General features: G+C 37.0%; 1 protein-coding gene across 1 annotated transcript in view; it reads right to left on the reverse strand.

Annotated features, from left to right (window-relative positions):
* The window catches only part of LOC138699929 (protein espinas-like), a 534,949-nt gene that overhangs the window by 75,795 nt on the left and 434,484 nt on the right, over positions 1-24,670 (reverse strand). The window lies entirely within an intron of this gene.

Here is a 24,670-nt window from a genome sequence, read left to right on the forward strand (position 1 = left end):
AATATCTTTTCATCCGGACACTCTATATTATACCGCCGTAATTATCATAATCACTCCACAAAGTAGGATAATTTTCTTTTATATGACTTTCACTTTCCACCTGTGATGCAAAAAAAACCACATCTCGCATAGCTCGAGGTCAATATTTTAAAGTCTGTTTCAAATTCTTCAAACATATGTTATAAAAAATGGGAATATCGTGACAAAAATGATACATTATAACCTAGCACAAACCAAATTGTAGTACAGGTCTGAGCGCTATTAGCTCAATTACGAATTATTATAGATCAGCATTTACGTTGGGATAAACAAATTGATTTTATGTGTACGAGTATAGGAAAGACAACTTATAAATTCATAATACTTCGAAATTTTATCACTAAGGAGGCATTGAGAATAATATTTTTAGCTTTAGTACAATCATTAATACAATATGGTGTAATAAATTGAGGTGGAGTGGCATCATCTGTACTTAATCCATTTATTTTATTACACAGAAAATTAATAAAAATTTGTCTAACCAAAAATATGGATTACCCAACAAATTTAATTTATACAGATTCTGAAGTATTAACTATTGAAGAAATTTATAAATATAGTTTACTAAATTATCTAATCGACATTAATATCGCACTCAAAGACAAAAGTCTTCTTTCCCATTGAGCCTAAATATCATAGGCCTGTAAGTGCAGCTCTTAAACATGGTGCTAGTTTCGGCCCAAGACTTTATAATAAAATTACAAACCATTTTCCAAATTTGAAGTATTTTAAAATTGAACCTTTTAAAAAAGAAATTCATAAAATCATTCAGGATATAATATTAACAAATGTGTGTATTTTTTACCTTTTATTTCTGTCGACTATATTCATGTTTTGATTGAATATCACTGACTTCTGTCTGATCGTCAATTTATATTAAATGTGTTTTCTTCTCTCTTTTTCTCTTTGTTGTTTTTTTGCTCTTGTGTGTTATTTATTGGTTTGAATCAAGTTACTTACTGTATTTAGTAAACTGTCCTTGTAAATTTTATGTTATATCATTGGCTAAGACCACACCGTACACGAGCCTGGCTCTAGAGGTAGTGGCTAGAAACATTTTTGTTTTATAATTTTAATTTGTACTCACTAGCTAGCTAGTTAGTTAAATAAATAAAAATAAATAAATTGAGTCATTACAGATTTCCTCTTAATTCTCCACTCCACCTTTCCCAGCTGAGATGAGTAGATAGGCAGTTAAGCACTGCTCAGTGACGGATTGCTTCATAGCTTTTACGAACTTTCGCTCTCGCTGATCGCCTGAAATCCATCACTGATGCACAGTGCCCACTGTGCGTTTGTTTACAAGGCAGAGTAAGCGGAATGGACATGGGAGGAGGTTTCAGAGTTCCGTTCCACTTCCCCGTTGTGCCCAGGGCTGATGCAGTATTAAATGGTAGTATTAGATTGTAAAAATGCTAGGTGATAGGTGCGGTCAGGATGTAGTGTTTCAACAGATTTTCTTTTTTTAAATGGCGATGTCAAAGTTTCCCGACTATTCCTCAGTTGCAACTTGCACTTCATCAGCGGTTCTAACTGATTTCGTTCCAGGGTTAAATCCCTCTATTATCATGATTTATTTCTTAAATTTGTTTATGTGTCTTTAACTGTTCAATCATTTTTTATTGGAGATAATTAAGAAAAAGCTCTTTTTGAAAGTGCTGGTCGTCATCTAAAATACAAACATGTTACACGCAATCATATTATGACATAATTTATGTCTGGTCACGGATAAATTTGAATAACAATTTTAAATAGTTTACACTAACATCGGAAAGAGTTTCCCATGCAAATGTGAATAAACACAGACTTTGCAACGTATTCTGTTTGCCCTTCCTGTCTTTGGTGTTGGAAAGTTTATTTTAAACTCGCGCTTGTTCGAATGCAACATCAGCCATTGCATTCCGCTCTTAGAATTGCTTACTAGAAAGTGCTGCTACAGAAGATCACTTGAACTCATCTGTTGTATTATTTGAATATTAATAATTTAAATTATTAAATTCATACATAGACCTACTAAACTACGGTAGCGTTCCGAACTCTAACCGTGAACTAATATAGGTGAAATGTAAAAAAGTTTCCTGCTCATACACTGAAGAAATAATAAAATGATTTTATATTGTCATTAAGGCATTCTGGGAGCTCAGTTGGCGAGTAGGCTACTGGCTTAGGACGACAGTGGATCCGAGTTCAAACTCGGAACTAGCGGAGTTATATTTGTGGTGGACAAAGTCAAGGCTGTGAGTTTTCCTCGGGGTTCTCCCTTTTTCCTCGTCACTCCAACATTCTCCACAATTCCCTGTTTCATTATCATTTTTGTCATCCAAAGATTGGCATACGACAATGGTGGTCGATTCTATGACTCATAGATCTGCATAAGAGACTTCGGATCCCCCCAGGATCTCATCCCTGATGAGGACATCACGTCTCATATAGATATATGAAGAAAGTCAGACCACCAGTACAGATATTGTATACGAATTTGAAGTCTGAATGCGTTGTGTGGCCGGCTTAGCAGGGAGCACAGTCGGTACATAACTAATTCCATTTGTGATGGACAAAAAGTGCTTAGGGATGCTTCATAACCCGCCCGATTTGCATGTTTATACCTTTATATTAGTCCACTGTTGTGGAGTAACTGTTAGCATGTCTGACCGTGAACGAGCGGGACCGGGTTAGGGTCCTGGTTGGGACAACTTACCTACTTGAAGTTCTTCCGGGGATTTTCCCTCAACCCATTAAGAGCACAAACTGAGTAACTTTCGGCGCTGGACTCTGGGCTCATTTCGCTGGCATTATCACCTTCATTTCATTCAGACGCTAGATAACCAATGATAAAGCGTTGTAAAACAAACTAATTAAAATTATAGCTTTTTTATTATCATTGTATTTGCATTATTTAATCACTACCCTTATATTATTACGCATCTCAACATCTTAAAATAAAACACATTTTGAAGAGAGAAACAAACGTAAATCAGCCAGTGAAAATATAGGCCTAATTATGAAGATGGGCAGGGCATGTAGCACGTATGGGCGAATCCAGAAATGCATATAGAGTGTTAGTTTGGAGGCCGGAGGGAAAAAGACCTTTGGGGAGGCCGAGACGTAGATGGGAAGATAATATTAAAATAGATTTGAGGGAGGTGGGATATGATGTTAGAGACTGGATTAATCTTGCTCAGGATAGGGACCAATGGCGGGTTTATGTGAGGGCGGCAATGAACCTCCGGGTTCCTTAAAAGCCAGTAAGTAAGTAAGTAAGTAAGTAAGTAAGTAAGTAAGTAAGTAAGTAAGTAAGTAAGTAAGTAAGTAAGTAAGTAAGTAAGTAAGTAAATTATGAAGACAAAACCCCAGATCACATATAACATATATATATATATATATATATATATATATATATATATATATATATATATATATATATATCACTCTTATGGGCTTTGAAGGCAACAACTTTTATCAATTTCACTATGCTGCCATCTAAAGACAGTAGAAGAAGTCATGTTATAACTCCCACTTGAATTGCATGGAGCAACTGTACTTCCATCTAGCGACAGTGACGATCCTGGTGGTTGTTCTCTTCTACATGTTACCATTCTTAACATGTAGATGGCCAATCTGTTATATAGCCTATGTGATCAGCAGGCTTCACATGTTTGTCACAAGAGCTATATTGGATGGAGTAGTTTCTCCTGGTAACTGATGACGTCAGTCAAAGGCACAAGCAGGTTACAAGACCTCTATGAGTTCTGACTTGTGTTATGTAGAAGCGCACGTTGTTACGTATATTTGTATGTCGATGAGTTCATTGTGATTCCGTTCTGTCATAGAGTAGTTGCACCAGGAGATAAATACCGCCATCAATATCTACACTGCAGTTGTTTATTTCGGAATTTAGAAATGGTTATTTTTGTGTAAGGAATGGTAACATATTCTGTAAAGTGTGCAAAGTGGAACTGAAGGTAGAAAGACAACATGGTATTCAAATTCACTGTGGCAGTGAAAAACATACGGGATATTTGCAAGAGATGCAGGCTCCATTATTTACATTCACCGTAGGCCTACTGTACCGCCACTTATGCCGTGAGCGCCAGACATTTCAACTCCCTCCATACAAGGCTACATTTATCGATACATTCAGTCTGACAAAAATGCGAAACTTGGTTAACAGGGTCAAAATGAAGTTTTTTTCAGACTGCGTAGGTTTCCCTGCCAGCATTCTCGCAGGATCGCACCAACATTACCATTTTAAAAGCCCGTCACTAAAAAGTTCCGTTCAATACACATTTTTATTGTAATTATAAGTTTCGTTGATGTGACAAAATTGAAATTGTTTTATTCACACTGCCCAATGTGTGCCCTGTTAATTTATGTAGATTTTTTTTTTCGAAATCCTGACTGTTTTGTATCTCTCCGATAACAATCGAGGCCGTTGCATCAACCAGACACCGCGAACGCCTGAAAGGTAAGCTGACCCGCAGCACACGCCATCGATAAAAAAAATTGCATTCCCTAATTGCATTAGAGCGTGGAACTAGGTGTAAGATCTCGTCTTCTCGTGTCTTGATTGGTTCTTTTTCCTCTATTAACTTGGATTACCTTGCGAGACTCTCAGGGATGTCCATAAAACATGTGAACATGCGGTCTCTTAGAGCTCCTCAAAGTATTATTATTATTATTATTATTATTATTATTATTATTATTATTATTATTATTATTATTATTATTATTATTATTATTATTACCAGCAGTAGTAATAGCAGAACGGTTGCAGTGAGTAAGTAGGCCTACTTCTACAGAAGGCACTCATGGTTTAAATTGCAAACTTCGTGCGACAATGAACCACTACCAATTTCTAAAAGTTTGCTAAATCCGGGTTCAGGATTATCAAGTAGCTTGAATTCAAACTTTGAAAAGTGAGAACAATTATTCAAGTTAACTTCAAGTCAGAATAATATGCGTTCGTCTTCAAGTTTCTAGTAAAGTTGAAATCATCTCAATTTTTTGCTTGACTTGACTTTTGCTTGACTTCAAACAACTAAAGCAGTGTGAACAGTACTTGAACTCAAGCTCAAAGACGTGAATTCGCCACCAAGCTGATTTCAGGCAGAAAATATATTTCATTGTTCCATTAAGTGTTAAATTGGAAGTTTTGAGTTCTACAAAAGTAGTTAAGTAGGTACATGAAGGTTATGATTCTATGGATCAGAAAAGAGCCATTTGTAATCAGCGTATTCCGAATCTCACCGGACCGGTGGACAACAATGACGTCACGCTGCAGCGAAATAGGAACAGAACTGCTGGAAGGTTCGATGGCTATCATGGCGGCTGTACAAGTTGTTGTCTGTGCTACGCTAGCAAGATTTTGCGAAATTTCCGTACTGTCATCTCGTTCAAAGAAAAGAGAGCATGAACAATTTATTTCTTGAACCAGTAGTAATAACTGGTCCGTTGAGGTGTTCGCTCATAAGCCATTAACATATTGTTTTTTACGTTGTGATCATTACAAACAATACAGCAGAACACACCGCCATGACACAACAGTGCACGATGTCATTCTTCTGCTAATTCCCACCCTATACAAGAACCAATCAGATTCACTGATGGCGGCTGATGGATACTGCCACCACCTCTGCAAGCTGATGGAACCGGTGCGACACCGGTGGAGCATCAGTGACGTCATCGTTGAAATTCGGAACACTGTGATGCCATCAGATTGCTCAGCGCTGAGATTCGGTATACGCTCATAGCTCAGACGGTAATTGCGTTTTCCTACTGATCCGAAGATGCGCTCGGGCGTAGGTTTGATTGCTCTTTCTTCCTTGGTTATTTAGCGACATTGTATCAAATACTGGGTTATTTAGCGTCGATGGAATTAGTGATAGCAGGATGGCAATTGTAGAGGTGAGGCCGAGGATTCGTCATAGATTAGCCTACCTAAAATTCGCCAAATTCGCCTCACAGTTAGAGGAAACCTCGGAGAAACCCAACCAGGCAATCAGTCCCAGTTGGGATCGAATCTAAGCCGGAGAGCGACTCCGGATCAGCAGGCAAACAGGCTACCGCCTGAACTACGCCGGTGGCTGATTCGATTCCTTCTAGGACTGATTATCTGGTTGGGTTTTTTCGAGACTCTTTCCAGCTGTAACACGATCTCCGACCTAATCTCGCCGAACACCATTGCGCTATCACCAATTCCATCGACTCTAAGTAGCCTAATAGTTGATACAATATAGTTAAATAATCAACTAAACATAATACAATGTAGTTTATATCGAAATATAAATGCTCAAGATATGGCAATGAGACAACTTACCTACGAGTCAAAACAGAATGGACCAAAAATTTGTTTTATATGTTTAAGACTTGAAGTTATAAATTGTGACATATGTTCTAGGATACGAGTGCTAATGTGATTGTGTTAGAACTGTTTCGACGGTGAATTTAATAATAGGTTATATTTTTTCCTGAAATAGTCAACAAGGGTTATGTCTTCTATAATTAATAGGTTTAAAGGTATTTATATTATGTACAGGGGAAATTAGTTATGAGTAAGAGGCGGATTCATATGCACTAAAAGCGGCAACATATGCATGCTCATATGTACTTAAAAACCAGAATATTTGCACGAAAAATAACAAAATATGCACTGTTAAAATTGCCAGCAAAAATATTTTATCTTAAGGCAAATGACTTATTATTGATTGTTTTTCTGTTATACGTATGAATACTGAGACATAACTTTATTTATTCTGCTGGAGTGGCATATTTCTTCTAAATTGTCAGGCAAAACGTTTTTCTATTGTCCACAAAAAAATCCATAGCGCTACAGCTTCTCAAGCGCTCAGACCGACCAGCCGGCCGCTGGCTTCATGTCTACATGCCGAGCACAGGTCATCCAACCAGAAACAGAAGTGGTTAACACGATGTTCCTCCCAGCCGTTATAGCTGGCTTTCGTAACTCCTCGGGTGCATCACGACGCTGGGTGGGCACAGGTCCCACACACTGGCCGAAATTTCGTGAGAAAATTTATTCACTCATAAGTGCTCGTACCAGTGCGCATTTCGTAACGCGAGTCCTATATATATATATATATATATATATATATATATATATATATATATATATATATATATATTACATTATTATTATTATTATTATTATTATTATTATTATTATTATATTTTAAATATTTTCACTAATCACTGATGCAACTGAAATTCCAGCACTAGAAGTTATTCTACTCTTATCCACGCAATTTTTTTCCTAACTTGATATGACACTATAAACCATCCCTGTAAAATCCTTATTACAATTCCGGAGATCAGTACGAAAACTTCGTTTCAGCTCATAATGGTGGGCCAGGTTTCGTCTTTTGTAACGACGAGTGACAGAAAAATATCCCCCTCATTTGCATTACGTTCCAGAAGTTTCGAACAAATGTCTATCCGGGCTGCTTTTGCTCGTCTGTTAGCATTTTGGGTACCCAGAGGGAACAAATTTTTTTGAAACCAAGCTCCTCAATGATGGCCACGAAAGCCGGTTTTTCGATGCTTACTGTATCACATAGTTCGCGTGTTGTGATACGACGGTCTTTGATGCGTGTGTCGATTCGATCCTTGTTGCATTCTGTTACTGCCGTTGCTGGCTTGTCAACGATGTTCGTTTCTCCGCTTTTGAAGTGCCTAACTGTATCCTACTGATGTCTGCAATACTTTGACGATACACGTTCCTTAGCTGGGTATGGATCGCAATTGGGTCAATTTTCTCCACAGTAAGGAATTCAATCACAGTCCCTTGTTTTATACGCATATCGGAAACATGCACCATTTTGAACACCTACTGTTTCGCTTTCACATGATGCATTGTCACTTCGTATGGTAAAACTAAGGACATCTTGTGGTCACTAAATGAAATTCGCAAAATTATGGATCGTCAGGTTAAAAAAAAAAAGGATCACTTTCGTACTAATCTAGTTACAATGACTAAAATGACGGAGTATCAACAAATTCTGTTCTTAGGGTTACTTAGTTAGCCTACTTATTGGCCTGTAATGAAGAATAAATTTAGCTATGTCTCCTCTATATTTTAAATGCGAAAAATAGCGTAAAAATTATACAATGATTGAAACTATAAAAATACAGTCTGATCCGTTTGGGTATGGATAATATTAATTTATTATTATGAAGCTATTATGATAGTAGGAAAATTTCCTTGCTGGTTATATTATGATTAAAAGAAGGGAGTTTCCATATATGACAATCAACAAAGCACAATCTGAAAGGACATGAAAATCGTAGATGATTAAAATAGGTACTACAAATCAACAGCGGACACAATGTGTTCTTTGGTATGCAAAATTTGAGAATGTTAAAAGAGTTCAAAGGGAATTTCGACGTGAGTATGGTGAGTATGGTGAGCGTAATATACCTAAAAACGATTCCATAATGTTGTGGTATCGAACATTTGTAGAAACAGATTCTGTGTTAAAAAACATGCAGGATGTCGCAGGCAAAATCCAGTACGAGAAGCAGCTATCTCTTGGCTTGGCCCCCAAATTCCCCAGATCTAACCCTTCCTGACTTCTTCGTGTGGAGTTTTGTTAAAGACATTGTCTATTAAGAGAAATTCAGGAACACTGATGATCTGAGTGTAAAAATTACTCAAGCTTTTCAATAAATCACCCCTCTTGTTTTACAACGGACATGGGCTGAATTGCATCACCGTTATGAGTTGTGCAGGGTGCGCAATGAGGGTCATGTTGAGGAATCTCCTATCTTTCAGTGTTGTATGAAAAAAGTTTCAACAAATAAAGTTCAGTAGTAAATGTTTTACGGTGTTGTTTTATTTTATCCACACCCAAACGAATCACTCTGTATAGTATAATATGGATATTTACCACATGAAAACCCTCATTTTTACTACTTTCCAAACTGCTGCATGCATAGAAACTATGAAGTTAAAAGCCTGCATTTTTTTCTTCTTTCCCATATGATGTCATTTGTTCAGTGCTTTTGTTATAATTAATTTATCCACAGCATGAAAATAAAAATAACCATGTTCCTCCTCTATTAGCTCTAATGATGGGTTCGCATGTTTCCGTGTCCGTTTTAATAATTAGTCTGGAGCTAGCGACAACGATCTGTCAATATTTTACAGTTCGAAAACCCATTTCACCCCCAGCCCAGAGTTCGAGTCAGAAGGCTTTCCAGCTCCGTGGACCAACCACAGAGAAAAACAGCCAATTTCAATGCAAATGAAGAGACGTCCGCCCCGCTCCGCGATGTTGTGTTGTTTGTGCGCCCTGGACATTGTTCTTGCTTGCGGCGCCTTGCCTTTGCTGAGAGTGGGATTTATCCGAAGGCTGCTTGGGATATAAAGTTTCCCGGATTTGGGATTTATTTCCGGATATCGGGATCTATATACAATTTGTAAGGCATAGCCACCATAAAAACTTTACGCTCTGTTATTTTGTTTGGAAGTAAAGTAAGCGAGTTTAATTCAAGATTGACACAATTTATACAATCAACTTGAGTCCCATAGATGACCAATTGTAACTCGTACGAGGTAACCCCTGGTGTAAGTAACCCGCAGCGCATATTCTTTAAGGTGGTTGTTTATTGACTTTACTGGCTTTGAGCCAGAGGCCGTTTTAGGGTCTTGTGCGCGCAGGATGCCCTCTCCAGCCATTGTACATAAATAATAATAAAAATATATTTACATACTGTGTATGACACTATTTCTGGCATAAGTGCCAGTAGGTGTGTGAGTACGGTGATTGGCTTTTTATTTATTTTATTTTATTTTTTACTTTATTTTTTTGTTTTAATTATTTTGGTGTAGGCCTAATTTGTTAATTTGCGATGCTTAAGGAATGGTGAACGGGACAAGAGTTCGGGGTAAAAGATATCAGTTGATAGACAGCATTAAGGTATTATATGGGGAGATTAAGAGGAAAACAAGAAAGGGAAATGCTGGGTTTGCAGTTAAAGACCTGCTCTTGGGCAGAACACTGTGCATACAGACATACATACATTTTTTTTTAAGTTTCCCCTTCCGGTGGTAGAAGCGTCTGAATCGTTATGGAGACTTTCATGGTGTGGTGTTATTTTATTCATCTGCCTCTCTGTTGCTGTCGTGTGTCCTCTCAGACAGTATTCAAATTTCCAACAGTGTTTGCGGTTTTGTTTGTGTGTTTTAGTTAGGTGGTGGGAGCTGGTGGTAGTTGTAGAGGAGTTTCTCCAGTGTTGTTCTGTTTGTGTTCGGGGGATTTGCGAAGATGTGTTGTGTATATACGCGATTTACTGCCGAATGTGTGTGTGTTTCCCGTTTATGTTGTTTAGGTGTGTGAAGAGTGGCTTTGTTTTTGTCGTAGTGTAAACTGTGTTATTTCTGGTGCGTCTGTGCAGGTGGAAGATTTGGCGGAGAATTCTTCTTTCGCGTGCTTCAAATTTCAATTGGGTCGTTGGAGGGGAAATGGAGGGATGTATGCATAGGGATCTAACCAATGCTTTGTATAGGTGGAGGAGTGTTACGGTTATACAACCGGGTCGATTGATGCCACTTAGGTAGCTTATTGCTCTGGTGGCTGCGTTATATTTCCTCCAGGTTTCTTTAGCTACTTCGGTCCAGGAGAGTTTGGAGGTGAGGGGTATTCCTAGATATGTGAGATTCCGCTGGAGTGAAAGTTGAGTGTTGGCTATTGTGATTGGGTTGTTCTGGAGGACCCGAGTCCGGAGTTTTGGGCGGAAGACGCATATCTGTGTTTTGTCTGTGTTGACTGTGATCCGCCACGTGTTGGTCCAATTTAGATATTGCCTGAGTGTTGCGTTTAGTAACTTCCTAGCGGAGGGGAGTCGGGGGTGTGTTGCCCAACATGCGACGTCGTCTGCATATTGTGCCAGTCCTACTAGCGGGTTATTAGGGAGGGGAATATCTGCCACATAGATGTTATACAGAGTGGGAGATATGACACTGCCTTGGGGGACTCCAGCTTCTATTCGGAAGGTCCGAGAAAGTTCGTTCCTTCCGAGTCTCACTTGTCCTGTTCGGTTCGATATGAAGCTGGAGAGCCAACGTGTGATTTCGTGTGGCAGGTTTAAGGATGTGAGTTTATATTTTAGGGCGTCTATCCAAACTATGTCAAAGGTTCTCTTGGCGTCTAAGGCAATAAGGATGCTGTAGTGTCTACGTGTATAAGCCTCTTCAATGGGAGTGAGCACTCGTATCAGCTGGTCGTGTAGCTGCGCTCCCGGTAGGGGGTTGTTTTACCTATTTTATATGGAAAGTTACTGACCTTAGCAGAGCATGCTTAACGTGCAATATCTCCTGGTTCTATAGGCGTTTGGACACCCATGATCTTGACCTACATCGGCAGTTTCATTGTTCTCTGTGCTGTAGTAATTAGCCTATTACTGTATTATGTTCGAGTGTGTCAATCTCGGTTAATTAAAATTTTTAGCTAATCGTGATAAAAGTATGACCGTGGTTAAAAAAGAACTTGTGCACCATGACTTTGCATGGTTACAATATCCCAATCACTTGACGCTTGTATATCTCGCCGTTGTTCTTCGCAGCAATTTTGCATAATATTCAGACGGTAGTATTGTATTCTATTGTATTTATTTATTTATGCCGAAATGTAGTAATTATACACCTGGTAGCAGTCCTTTAATGCATGTCATTAAAGTAAACCTATTTATTAAAGTTCAGGTTTTCGATTATTCTCGGATATGCAATCGAAAGATAACTAGCAAAACGTCACGCAGGCTGGATATCCAATACTGTCGCAGAAGGTTATGTTCTGTGACTATAATAATTAGCGTTAATTGTAAATAATATTAAAATAAATTCAATTTGTCATCTCGTTTTTCAATGTCGAATTCAATTTCAAGGTTATATCAAGTTTAACGTTTAGATTATATCAAGGTCGTCGACATTGTTGCCAGGAAAAAATCAATACTTTCGCGTCAGCGCACATCTCACAATTTACGAGATTGCACTGGGCCAATTCGCTCCCCAGTCACATAACCATAACATGAATACTTTCGAATTTCAAATTAGAAATATGGTCGAGCATAAAAAGTGGTATGAAACTTGCCTATAATGGTAATTAAGACGCTCGTATGAAAATTATGAAACTCGCTTGCGCTCGTTTCATAAACATCCTCGCGTCTTAATTACTATCATTATAGGCTCGTTGCATAATGTACTACTACATTTCATGGTATTCATATTAAAATGGATTTGAGGGTGGTGGGATATGATGGTAGAGACTGGATTAATTTTTCTCAGGATAGGGACCGATGGAGGGCTTATGTGAGGGAGGCAATGAACCTCCGGGTTTCTTAAAAGCCGTAAGTAAGTAAGGTATTCCTATATCGTTTCACAGCTAGAATATGGAGCATATAAAAATATATATTAATAGCACTATAAAGTCTTAATTATAGTCACAGTCTAGTTTAAATATATACAGAAGGATTTATAATATAGTCTACTAATACAAAGGTTTAGTAGAGAAATTTGTTTATTAACAACAAAAGGGTTCATAGATCGGCCTACTAATCCATTCACAATGAACAATGTTTATAAACAATTATGCATGTAACAAAATAAAAAGGGAACAATGATTTGAAAAAAAAAACATTATAAGATAAATAATGAGAAAACATAGGAAATCATTTACAATAAAAGTTTCTTGAATAAAAATGATAACTAATTATAGTTAAGAATGATTTCAACACATGAGATCCTATGGAATCAATCGTTTCATCAGAAATTTTAAATTGTTTAAGCTGATTTAAAGTTTCTAGAGGGATCGTGCCACGGTCACTGTCCAATTTGTGATGTGGTATTGTGCTCCGAGATGCTGACAACAAGGCTCATATATGACTTGTTTTTCACGACACACCTCTTGTGGCTGTTACTCATGCATCTCGAAACGGATTGTGGGATCAAGAATGACACCCTTATCCTTCTGCCGATCAATTATGATATCAGTACGTCTAGTAGAGCCATCAGAAGAGACGCAACCAACCTCCTCATAAACCTCATAGGAAGAATTCTGACTGATTGAATACAAGATAGAAATATTCATGAAGCGTTATTGAATGTCATAAATTCAACTACAGAAAAGAAAGCGTGAGAAATTAGGTATTTCTTTAATTTTGCCCTAAATAATCTTATATTTCGAGTTTGAATTTTTATATCCATAGGGAGGCTATTAAAAATTTTTACTGCCATATAACGCAGTGACCAATATCGGATTGACTTTTACACTGGATTCCATTAATGCCGTCTCGTTCTTTAGTTGTAATCACAACGAAACTACGTCTCCTCCTCCCATCCCTACTGTTCACGTGCGGCTTGATTCGCCTGTACTGTGTATTCTTATTTCCAGTGGTGTTCATACCGGAGTAGCAGCTGAGCTGTCATCACAAATTAAAATTCATTGGCCATGTATTCCAACATTTCAAAGCTGCAGCGGCAAGCACTACTCGAAGGAATGGCTACCTCTGTGTTTTGTATATATACTTATTAGCATAACAGTGGGAGGGGGATGAAGTACTGAATGTAAACACAACTTCAAAACGTGACAGCATTAATGGAATAAATTGTACAAGATTTGTTCACATTAGGTCTATTGACATTTCGTCTCGCCATGCTTTTAACCGGAATTCATTAAAGATAGTGCTATCATGGGTTGGACTTGCTACTATATTTGTCATAATGTGTTTTGAATCGCTTATTGTATACACATTTAGAGAACAGTACCTTTTTCTATTTCTAAATACCTCAACATTTTCTCCGTCAGAATATTGAAGAAATGAGTGCAGTTTAAAGCACCAATAAACCAGAGAATCCAGTTATTCTTAAAAAAAAATTCCATGAATTTTCTTTGTTCTTGTTGTGTAAAAGGGAGTTATAAACGAAGGCGATATGCAGGGACTGCATTTTGTTTTGGTAATAACCAGTAGCGAGGTGTACGGGTAGACAGCGTCTACTAGAGATGAACAACGATCGAGAAAGCAAGACTAATAGCGCCCGCAAACCCGCACGACAATGTTTTATACGTCTTGTCGTTGATGTAAAAACTTCTTGTGAGTGTTTCGAGACATCGAGATTGATCACTCCCGAAGTCCCGAACGTCAAGCAACCTTGAATCGCCACAGTTGTTTATACCTGACTGAAGTTTTATCTACTTTGGCAACTATTATATATGTATAAACAATCAAGTAGCCTATTTGAAACATCATCTCTACCTTTCAGTGTATAATAATCCGTTCCCCAGTCTTTATTTAATTACTAGGCCCTTATTAAAAGGCTAGGAATTTCCTTTTCATATGTTTGAGATCAAGCGTGCAATCTTAAGTAAAAAGTTATTAACGTTATGTTTTATGTTTCTTAGAAATGCAAATTTATTTGAGAATTGTTTTTTTTTTATTTATATAACCATAGGTATAATATCATATAACAGAACCAGAACATTTTGATAAATAAGATACTGTTCTGTTTTGTCTTTTTGTTTCAGTTAAATATTTATAATGTTATTTATTTCAATGATGTATGTTATTCAAAGTTTACGAAATCTTTCCACGCCGACCAAATGCTATTTCGAGAATGATGAGCGAGACTCGAAACGCACGAGAAAGACGATACGGGACTCGAAAGACAACTGCAACGAACACAGCGAGCGAGAGCGGCAGTTAGTTTTGTTCATCTCTAGCGTCTACCCTGTAATATGTCTCTAAAATATTTAATACTACGTCACTATAAGCTTAGAAGTAATGTAAAATGTACGCTGCATAATAATAATTTTCTTATTCACTTATTTCACCTCTTTTAGTTAAGTTACTTTGATGAAACTAGATCCCTTGCTATCACAGTGAGTCGGTGAGAAAGAAAAATTTGCGTACGTCTAAGTGAAACGCAATCCTTTCCCAAACCCTATACAAAAAGAAGCAGGTCTGGCATGTAAAAACCGGTGCTTCAATACTGTTAGCACGTGGCTTATGACACTGAAAAGACGTGTCTACTAAGATATTATTGGCTTTTTTTTCCGCTCTTTGCTTTTGTCAGTGACACCAAACCTTCAAAGGAATCCGTTAGTTTTCAGACATTTTTATGTGAAATGGTTGGTTTTACGATGACGTGTGATTTTAACAGTCCTGATTTCGATTCTGTGGCGTATTTATTGAATAACAGTTTTTTATACATTAACACTTGAAGAAAAGATCACGTTAAAAAATAAAATAAGCAAATCCAGTTTAAATTTGTACCAAAAAGATGGAAAATCTATTCGTAAATTTACAAAGAAACCACGAAATTCTTGAAGTCACTGTTGTCCATCCCGGTTACTTCTGCTTCCAGTGAGCGTGCAATAAGTGTTCTGGAAAGGGTGAAAACACACTTAAGGGACTATAATATGACGAACAAAAGACTGTCAAATCTAAATATATTCTCTATAGAAAAGTAACAATTGTGAAACTTTACCAGACTGCCTGAATTCAAAGACAGAAGAGTAATAGACATTTTTGCAGATGCTATTTTCTTCTCAAAGAGTGCAGAATATCTCATACTGTGCTCGCTGGTTCTTCTTCTCATATTGTGAATCGATCAGAAATGTGAATGAATCGCAGCAGGTTCATCACGAAACTTAAATATTTAATTGTAAAATATTATTGAAACGAAATCAAAACTTCCGGGAACAAAAACGGGAACATTGGCTCCCCGAGGACAGCAACTCAAAACCGGGGACTGTCCCCGGAAATCGGGAACGTCTGGTCAGCCTAATTGCAGCAGCAGTAGTAGTAGTAGTAGTAGTAGTAGTAGTAGTAGTAGTAGTAGTAGTAGTAGTAGTAGTAGTAGTAGTAGTAGTAGTAGTAGTAGTAGTAGTATTAGTAGTAGTAATTTTATTTTCCTGGTAGAGTTAGGCCATAAGGCCTTCTCTTCCCTCAACTAGGTTTGAATAATATACATAAAATACATAATTATGTAACAGAATACAAAACCATACAAAAGAAGATACGGTACCTTAGAGATAAATGTAACAGAAAATTACAAGTAGTCAAGATAAGTTACATAATATAAGGAGAATATATACAAATTATAAGACATAAACTGCTAGAGATAAACTCGACGATTAATTCACTTGAGATATAATAACTAGGCCTTAAGGTAACTAAGCCTTAAGACATCTAGGAAAATCACCCAACTCACACGGACTCGCTCTCCATGTGACTAAACAACTGAGCCACCTCTACGTAAGTAGGAGGCCTTGCCCTGAAGGGATTTTAGGGATTATGATGATGATGATGATGATTATTATTATTATTATTATTATTATTATTATTATTATTATTATTATTATTACAGAAGAAGAATACATGTCGGTTACAAGACATAAAAAGTTGAATAGCAAAAACGTACTATATAACATACAGATACAAATTATTAAGTAATATATCAAGATAATAAAAAAGGACGAAAGAAGGGAGAGAGATGAGGAAAATATAATAACTTGGTCATTTAAGATTATTTAGAAACTTCCGCAAGATTCTAGTTTTGTTCAATACAAACAATTTCTAAGTAGAGTGTACTGAAAAAAATTTTAGACTCTGACTACTTCTGATTTCCTGTAAGGAATTCCAGGAACGGGCTGTGCGTATTGTGAAGGAAGCAGAGTAGAGAGATGTTTGATGACGTGGAATTGATAGAACAAGGTTATGCTGTGAACGTGTATCACGGTTGAGGTGGGATGCTAAAAGTGTGAAGCGAGGAACTAGGTAAATAGGTGTGGAATTATTTAGGATCGTAGTAGTAGTAGTAGTAGTAGTAGTAGTGGTGGTGGCGGTTGCGGTAGCAGTAGCAGTAGTAACAGTACGAACAGCGTTAGTGACAACTGTACTATAATACTATAAAATATTCAGTAATTATGTTTTATAGAGATATTACAGGGTAGATGCTATCTACCCATAGGTACGCCTCACTATTGCATATCATATCATATCATATCATATCATATCATATCATATCATATCATATCATATCATATCATATCATATCATATCATATCATATCATATCATATATCATATTATGTACTTGTATATTACATCACATCAAATATATCATAAATCCTTTTCTTCAACCAGATACTAGACACAAGATCAGACTCTCAGACGTGGGGTTAGCACAGCACCGTGTCTCTATTCCGTGACAGCACGATATATTGGATAACATAATCCATGCCTGAAAAAAAAATTTCGAACTCTCAACCGTAGCTTCGACGTAGCATGAAATCTACTCGTCACTGTTGAGTGTAAAATTGTAAAGAATGTTTTATGTTGTTAACTTAAATCACAACTGCAAGAAAACCCTAAGACGTATTTGCTAGTGTAAGAGAGAATGAATTCCTTTCATGCTGTTACCTTGCAACAGAGGGGGGGAGGGCACACACAATGCACTGCTCGGTGCAGTACAAGTCCGCGTCGGCAGATGGCAACACTGACACTTAATTCTACTCCCGAGAGTCCGGGAGGATTTTCTTTATAGCTTTTAAATGAAACGGCTTTAAAGCAATTAAGACCCCGATTCAGCCCACCGGAAGAGATAAAGAAAAAAGGGAAACTTCGCGAAGGAGGGAAATTAAGACTGAAAAAGACTCCCCTTCTCCCACATCCTGACATGTGAGTTGAGGGATGTTTTCGGGTTACCATGACAACGCACAACACGCTTCGATTGTCAGCTGTTAATGGAGCCGGTTAAATGTAAGAAACTTTTTCTCTTCTGTGTAGTATATTTAAACCTTCCTCCCCATTCTCTCCCACCCCTGATTTAATTCCATCCCTCTCCAACTCTGCATTTTCTGCAGTATTCATGATACTATGTCGAGGCCGGAAGCGACAAGAAGATTTTAAAATGACAAAAACTAATTTCCCTCTCATGGGACATAATCGCTAATGGCTGCCTATAAAATATTCATGGCCAGTTTCGTGTTTTACAACTTTCATGCAAGATAACATTCAGCCATTTTTTCCCCACTAATTTGACAGTTTGCCTTCTTCTATAGACCCGAATACATTTTTATGGGTTAACAGAATGAATTAGCATACGATGCTAAAAACCTGTTTAACTAAATAAAAACTCACCTTAGCTCAGAGTTTCATGACACATTTAATCCATTTTACGAGTATTTTGTGATATACTTCAAAAATACACTTAGAGCAATGTTGTCCATGTTAAATGAAATTCAATACCGAAATTAGTTATTATTATTATTATTATTTTCATTATTATTATTATTCTTTAAACTTTCACTCGGTTCTAAACTGGAAATATACCATTAATCCAGAATTAAGCACTTTATCTAATTGGAGTTCGTAAGATTACATTGCTGGCCAAACGTCTCGCTTAAGAAGTGACAAATGCTTGGAAAATGTATGTATGTATGTATGTATGTATGTATGTATGTATGTATGTATGTATGTATGTATGTATGTATGTATGTATGTATGTATGTATGTATGTATGTATGTATGTATGCCTACCCACTGCACTTTACGTGATTCGGGTTCCGAATATTGCTAATAGGTGGCGGGACTGTGACCCATTTTTCTAGTTGTACACCACTTCGGCGGGCCACACTGTACATGATGTGTATATGTGGAGAGTTATGTCGTGTACTAGGGTGAGTGTAAAATTGTTGTTCAATACAATGTAGCAAACTCTAATGCTCCTAGTTAGGCAGGAGAATGTTCAGTGAATCTTCCTGTAACATTTTCTAGAGTACCGGTACTAGACACGAGTGTAACAGTAGCTTGTATGTTGTTCTTATATTTTCAAATTTGCATATGATTATTACACTGCTCTCATTTTACGGGGATACTAGATTACAGCGGAACCCCAAAGTACACTACAGTCCCGACTTGGTACCCTCCGATTACCATCTTTACGGTTCTGTAAAGGAGCAGCTGCGAGGCCAACGCTAAGAGACGCTGGAGGACATTCGGAAAGCAGTGCGTCAGTGTCTTCGGGAAGATGAAACAGACTTCTACAGCAAGGGAATTTTCAAACTTACAGAACGGCGAGAAAAAATGTGTGCAAAGAAATGGAGACTATGTTGAAAAGTGACAGAAAAGTCTGTAGATTAAGATGATGTACCTGGTTTGTCTAAAAAATAAAAGTTAAGATTTATAACAATGAGTTGCTCATGACTTTCAGTATGACCCTCGTACTACTGAGTTAAGCATACATGCTTTGTACTTTTTTACTTCCTCTGACAGTTTTACTATTTACATTACGTTTCGCACTTTTCAGTAATTAATATCAAATGGTAGATAGTAACGTTTTGTGGTCTATAATAATTACTTACTGAATCAGAGTCAAAATTTTTTAATACACATAGCCTACATATAAACAACAAAGCAGCGTAGAATAAAATTTCTAATTTTTCTTCTCTTCTTTCCTAAAATTTTAGCTGAGGTATACGAACCGTTGTTTAAGATCCAGTGATCCGGATGGAATGCTTCACCGCGTCCACCTCAAAGAAGGGGAGGCGCCCCAAGAAGATTCCACTCGAATTAATCTCAAACTTAAAGAACAGGCTTGCGAGAGCTTTATTACAAGGAAGCCTGAAATCTCGGCCCCACAGTGAACAAAAGCGCCGGACGTGCATTTACACGAACTCTGCTGAACTACTTATTTGCACGCGCACGAGAGCATCCTTCATTACTTACTCAACACTCCTATAGTTTTAATCATGCTGGAATATGAGTAAGCTGCTGCTGCCATAGTTACTGTCCTTCTTCTTCGTCTATGCATTGTCTATTTGTGATCCTGATTATACACAAGGCTTCATGCACATTGAAATTGAACATAAGCCGGCTGCCTTGCTTTTCAATGAAGCCATTCAAAATATGACAAACTTAGAATTTAACGCACTCATAACAGGACTGCAGGCCAGAGTTCAATTCGGATGAATCTAGTAAGTGGAATCTGAAAAAGTGAACTTTATCTGAGATAGGCTTATTTTCATTACCCACAGATAAAAAGGGCTTTAATTCTGTATGGATTAAAAACTATGGATGATTATGAAAAATAAGAGAATTCCAGCCATCTTAGTTGAAACAATCCAGAAAATGTATAAGAAAAACATAATAAAAGTTTATGTAGATAATAGCACGTTTTGAAGATTCTAAATACATTTCTCAAGCCGTCAAACAAGGCTGTCCATTATCTCAGACATTATTTAATATGATACTTACGTGAAATCGTTATAATTTGGTTAGAGAAATTAAACGAAAACGTCAAGTAGTTTTAAGACTTGATATTTAACACATTGTTATTTGAAGATAACCAATTCATTTCAAACTTTTCAGACAATTTACAAACAGTAGTTTACATATTTATAAAAACTACAATTTGGAAATTAGTACAAAAATGGGTGCGTGAATATGTAGATCTAGACGAGATCTTTTGTTTGGCTCCAAAATCAGGGCGCTAGCTCGGAGTCGTGAGATATATGCCTATTCCCCGGACATTTTCGCGCACGCCCATAATGACCGTCAATCGCCGCGAGACTCCAACAAATTCATAATAGTATATCCAATCGAACGAGACCATAGTTATTTCAATTAATCACGAAGTTGGTGTCGCAATGGATAACCCTGCAAACATTACATATTTACATCGTTACATCGCTGTTTTCATTCTGGTAGCCCATCCTATATGTATATCGGTGTGATTTTAAAGACGTATTCACGTCTATATATATATATATATATATATATATATATATATATATATATATATATCTTAAATACATTATATACAGGGCTTTCATTTCAAAACTTCTTAGTCTAAATAACTAATTATTTAAATTGAACTCAATTTAAACAAAAAACACGTCAATTTTGATATTGAGGGGTAAGACTGAAACCACGCTTAAATGCATTTTAGATTTCACCCTCCACCCCAGCCGCCCTCAGTTTGAAATTTCAAACGGCACCCCTATATTTTTATACTTAATATGAAAGAGTATTCAATTGCTTTTATACCTCATTTGTTTTCGCATCTTTTGTTTTCTATCGTCGCCTGGCAACCTGGATTTTTGTTATCACTTGATTATAGGGTGAAAACACAGCTTATTTTGTGTAATTTCCTAAATTTAATCAATAAGGATGATTAAGTTCTCTCTTGAAGGGTATACATCATTTTCAAATAATTTAATACACAAACACAACTATTACATGAAATGTTCAATAAATTTTTGTAGCTTTATTCTCTTTAGCTCTAATCAACAATAACAACAATCCAGGTTGCCAGGCGACGATAGAACCCCGAGAAAAATCCCAACTGGGACCTTGTCCGCCACAAGCATCATTATGGATTTTTCAATGAAAAATGCCAGATTTGACCGGGACTCGAACTCGGGCCTCGGGCCGAAGGTCTGACCAGTCCCGGAGGTTCCGGTCAGGTCTGGTATTTTTCATTGAAAAATCAATAGTAACACTTGTGGCGGACAAGGTCTCAATTGGGGTTTTCTGGGGGTTCTCACGTTCTTCCCCACATTAGGCATCTACAATTCTACATCATTCCGTCACCATTTCTCCATTTCGTCATCATTCCATAGCAGTCCCCGATCGCCGGCTGGCGACGCACGGAGGGGGCTGGCCTAGGGACGAGAGAATTTGCTTGCTCGAAACCTGGGTACGCAGCGAACCTTAGTGTAGTCAGCCGGTTTGGGTTTGGAAATGCACCTAGCTTGAGGGTTAGCGCAATAGATCGTAAGAGGTTGCAGCGCTGGGCCATAGTGCCCTCTCCCGTAAATTCCATTCCATTACATGTATATATGCATATAAGTATGGAGTGAACCTTTCGTTTCAAGAATATCTGGAATGTTGAAGTGTCATCAATTTTAGGCATTTATACTGTACCTACATTATACCAGGTGGAGTTGATGGATAGCTGTCAATATCCGTCATTTGCTAAACCTAATGTGCTAATTCGCCCCTGAGCACGAGTTCTACTCTTTCAGGGGTGTCTCTAAACACACATCTTCATCTCAAACAGCAGAAATAACTAAAATGCTCTCTCAATTAATATCACTCAATAAAAGAATTGTATTCCAATGGATACTATCCCATTGTGAAATCCTGGGAAACGAGAATGCGGATGCTATAGCAAAGAAGGGCAGCACTGCTACTTACAGACCTGTTACTAAATCTACGTATTACTCTGTGAAAAGATTTATTAAATCTACATACTTAGACTTCAACAAAGAAAATTTGATAACACAATCTCAAGGGAAAGAATAGAACTGTCTGCACCATAATCCACAGTTATTCCCGATTTACCACGAAAATCGTCTGTAGCTGCATTCAGATTGGCAACAGGCCATGATTGTTTGGTCAAACAACTGCATAGAATTGGAATATATCAGTCCCCTAACTCCCCATTGTGCAACTCAAACGAAGAAATGGATTCGGAACACTTCAAAATCTGTGCTTCAGTGGCTGACCATGATAAATCTTTGAAAAATATTGGAGTGCAATGACTTTATTGTCAAACGCCTGGCATTAGAAAACAATACCAACAACTCTTTCAGGGGTGAGCTAAAATTTTATCTGTTTATATTATATTTTATTTTACAATTATTAGCAACGATAGCGATGGCAATAACATGATTTCCTCTCACATTACTATGGCAAGGCGGCCTCCCTTTCCGCTCACGTGGAAACTAAATGAGCTATTCTTCAGGACTGGAAGAAAATGAATCCCCATTTTCCCATGAAAAAATAGAACTCTGATCCCCTTGATTTACAGCCGGTTACACTGCCACTTATGCTACATCGGACGTCATATTTAATTCCTAGGAACGGAGAAAATGGATAAGCGAGTGATAAGTCAGAAAGCACTCTTCTACAGCAGGATTCCTGTGCTAATTTTTATGTCCAAACGTGTCGTAATGCACCCTTCAAGTTGTGCACGATTCTCTATAATGCGAGCTGGTTAACAGCTAGATCTCAGATCAGCTTTAGGGAATTGTGAACGAGAATGGGGTCCCTGCCTTGCTGAGAGTTGGGATCGAATACGCGACCTCGCCCAATGGAGCCTGTAATAACAGTTCCCTTATCTTCATCCGGGTAACGCCCTCCATGGCAGATACAGCTAATTATGGCAGAGAGTATATTATACAGTACTAGGGGGACGCTGTGAGGGCCGTGGGAATAACTCCTATGCCGTTAAAGAAAATTATCCAGAAAGATCCAGATAGTCTATAGAATCACTAGCGGGTTTCCAAATTATCATTAACTGAGTCTGCTACACCTCTTGCTCTATTTTGGATCATTTCAAGTGCTACTTCATTTTAAAAGTCTACTTTTTGTCACATATAGCCTAATTTTGAAACTGGTAAGTACAGACTGAGTCTGACCATAAAATAGTCCATTCTACAAAAATGGTTGTATAATACGCCATGCTTGATAATAAATAACTAAGCATTGTTTTGTTACTTTATGCAATACCATTAGCAATCGATAGAACTCCACTAAAATTAAACTTAAAATTGCTTATTTCAATGATGAAGAATGATCTCAAGACATGTTTTCGTTTCATTAAAATAATTTTGCTATGAAAGTGAAAATAAATTTCTATAAACCAAATACCTACCAAAAAGACCTTACTCCCAAAAGGTACGTTTGCTCAATATCGGAAAGGATATCTTCCACGATTGATCATTTACTAAATATCAAGAAGTACATTCTCCAAGTTCATCCATTTACTAGATATGAAAGGAAACATTCTTTAAGATCGTCCATTTACTAAATATGAAGAATATCCTACAATATCACCAATTTCTTATTTTTTCTGCATGTTTTGGTCCAATGCCTGTTCTGAGACTACAAAATTGATCAATATATCGGCGATATGGTCTTACTAAATTTCTTGTTTCTTGTGGTTCGTAATTTAATATTTTTTAGATAAAAGACTAGCCTATATGACATCCTCATTAGGTGTTGGCTCTTTTGAATGATACGTTTCAATTTCTTCCTTCGACATACCATATTATATCTAATTTTGTCACTCCTAATTTTGTCTCGTAAGGTTTCACTTAAAGAAAGCAGCAATAGTGTTTTGTGAACAGTTAGTGTAGTTTTATCGTATTGACAAACGCTTCCACGGAGAGAATTTGGTTTTGAAATAATATATTATGACATTAAACTTGAATGTCTTTTCTCATCTGTTGTCCAAATTTTATTTAAAGAAATCTATTAAATCTGTTATATTTTACTTCATTTCTCTAAATATAATTTTGATATCAGCACTGTAAAATAAGATTTTCCAAATATTGTTATAAATAAAATCTGTTATCTGTTCAATTATTTTGTTATTTATCGCCATTTTTACTCTTAAAGAATATTTCACCATTTAAAGTCAATGATTCACTTTTAGTAACTTTATGAACTGTAAATAAGCTACAGTATGTAAATATATTCAATATAATAATAAGATACTCACTAAATAGCAAGAAGTACATCTTCGAAGGCCACCCATTTAGCTACTAAATGCATTAATCAAGACCGTCCATATAATAAATAACATCCTGAAATACCGCCTATTTACTTAAATA

The sequence above is a fragment of the Periplaneta americana genome, chromosome 5, assembly GCF_040183065.1.
Source record: "Periplaneta americana isolate PAMFEO1 chromosome 5, P.americana_PAMFEO1_priV1, whole genome shotgun sequence".
NCBI lineage: Eukaryota > Metazoa > Arthropoda > Insecta > Blattodea > Blattidae > Periplaneta > Periplaneta americana.